Consider the following 2,318-nt stretch of genomic DNA (forward strand, 5'->3'; position numbering starts at 1 on the left):
AAGTTCCTAAGTTGTCTATCCGAGACTCCAAGTTGTGATCTTCCTGCCTCAGCCTCCAGAGTGCTGGGGTGGGGAGTCCTGGAACAAATTCCCTGCAGATACTGAGGAACAACTAACTATACAGTAAAACATTCAACTACCGGCTGGACATGGTGGCACAAGCCTGTAATCCTAGCACTCGGGAGGCGGAGGCAGGAGGATCCCTGTAAGGTTAAGGCCAGCCTGGGCTGCACAGTGAACTCAAGGCCAGCCTGAACTACACAATGAGACCCTGTGTCAAAAACCAACAAATAATAAATATAAAAAATTCAGCCCCCGACGTGAAATTCAGAGGCAGGGGAGTTGGTCCTCGTTGTGATGTTTCGGGGTGCATAGAACAGAAAGTGCAACCAAAGTGGCTTGATGTTCAGAGCTTGCTCCCCCCACATAATAAGCAGCAAGGCCACGAGCAGCTCCAGGACTGATTCCATGGGCGGGCGATGCTGGCGGGCACCGGGATTGCTCTGTCCTTCTGCAGTCATCCTCAAGCTCTGGCTGTGTCTGTAGTCTCTGTCCCTCATGGGTCAAGACGGCGGCTGCAGTTCCAGGTAGATACTGCGCGTCACCAGGCATGTTTCCTTCCGTTCCCTTCTGCCATGGGGACGGTGACAGGGTCACAGGTGCACTCAGCACATGGTAAGGCTCAGCTGCACCCCAAACAGGGCAGAAAGGAGGGAGAAAGAGTGTCCCGAGGGAACAGGCCAGAGGCCTGGGGCACAGATGCCTGCACAGGGCCAACGCTGCGACATGCCCGTGCTGCTGTACACAGCCCTCTTCCCACGGGTGGGATTTGAGAACCAGAAAAGTTAATTAATTTTGCAGAATCCCTGAGGTGATCTGTGGTAGGAGCAGGCACAGCAGCTATTCCTTTTGATTTCGTCTAGGGTTAGTGAACAGTGTTCCTTCTTAAAGATTTTTTTTTTCTTTCAATATGCCTTTATTTCTCTTGACTGTTTACTTTGACTATCATGTTAGCTTTCTGTCACTATAACAAATTACCTGAGATAATTAACTTGTAAAGAGAAGAGGTCTACTTTGACTGGCAGTGGTGAAGATGCCACCCCATTCTCTTTTTTTAAAAAAAGTACAAATTAAATTAAAACGAAAAGTGACAAGTGGTACAGATTTTCACTTAACAAATTAATATGAATCCCACAGTATTTGTTGTAATACACAGTGTTGTCTTCCAAGCAGTTATTCATATTATCAGATATATGCATGTAAAATTGGAATAAGGAAGAAAAAGAAATATATGAGAAATTAAGAAGCATAAAGGAGAAACAATTGAAAAAGAGATGAAACAAATTAAAGTATTAATTGCTCTTTTCCATAGAGCAGCAGACATGCACAGTACAGCTGTACAAACCACCCTGCTTACCTACCTAGATAAATCTCTTTCCCCCACTCCCTCTCCTGTCCTCCTCCTTAACTCAGTAACTCCCTCCTTTTGAAAAAGTTCATTCCCTTTTCGCAGTGTCTAGTGTCCCCTCCAGATTCAATTTTTCTCTTTCAGGTTCTCACACTAAGGAGACAATATGATGTTTGCACATGTGGGTCTAATTTATTTCACTTAAGAGTATGTTCTATACTTGTATCCATTTACCAACAAAAGACTCAGATTTATCCTGTCTTATAGCAGTATAATACTCCATTGTATAAAAATACCATATCTTCCTTATCCATTCTTCAGTTGATGGGCATGTGGGATGTTTCCAGAATTTAGCTATAACAAATTGCATTGCTATAAACATGGGTGCACAGGGGCTGGGGAGATAGCTCAGTGGAATAAATGCCTGCCTGGCATGTGCAAGGTCCTGAGTTCAATCCCTGGTACCACCAATAAATAAATAAATAAATAAACAAACATGGGTGCACATATATCACCGTGGTGTGAAGTTTTCATTTGTCCTGAAAAAATACGCAGGAGGGGAATAGCTGGCTTGAATGGGACATCCAATCCTAGCTTTTTAAGGAATCTCCACACTGACTGTCATAGTGGTTGTACCAGTCCACACTCCACCAGCAGTGTGAAAGGGCTCCCTTTTCTCCACAGCCCCTCCAGCATTTGTTACTGGCTGACTTCTTGATGTTAGCACGTGTACCACTGTGCCCTGCTCTTCCCTTGTATGATTTTACAGCCCTTCAAAGTTACGTGAATGAGAACCCTCTGGGAGAGAATCTTTTCAAGTGGCTCTAGCTCTTAAGATACCCAAGTCACTAAAGCCTAGCAAATTGCATGGCAATCTATCTTAGTCACAGGCCTGTATTGGTAGACACTA

General features: G+C 44.4%; 1 protein-coding gene across 1 annotated transcript in view; it reads left to right on the top strand.

Moving 5' to 3' along the window:
- Positions 1-2,318, top strand: part of Pkd1l2 (polycystin 1 like 2) — a 91,921-nt gene that overhangs the window by 26,444 nt on the left and 63,159 nt on the right. The gene's annotated exons all lie outside the window — the stretch shown is intronic.

The sequence above is a fragment of the Octodon degus genome, unplaced genomic scaffold, assembly GCF_000260255.1.
Source record: "Octodon degus isolate 3935 unplaced genomic scaffold, OctDeg1.0 scaffold00011, whole genome shotgun sequence".
NCBI classification, from domain to species: domain Eukaryota; kingdom Metazoa; phylum Chordata; class Mammalia; order Rodentia; family Octodontidae; genus Octodon; species Octodon degus.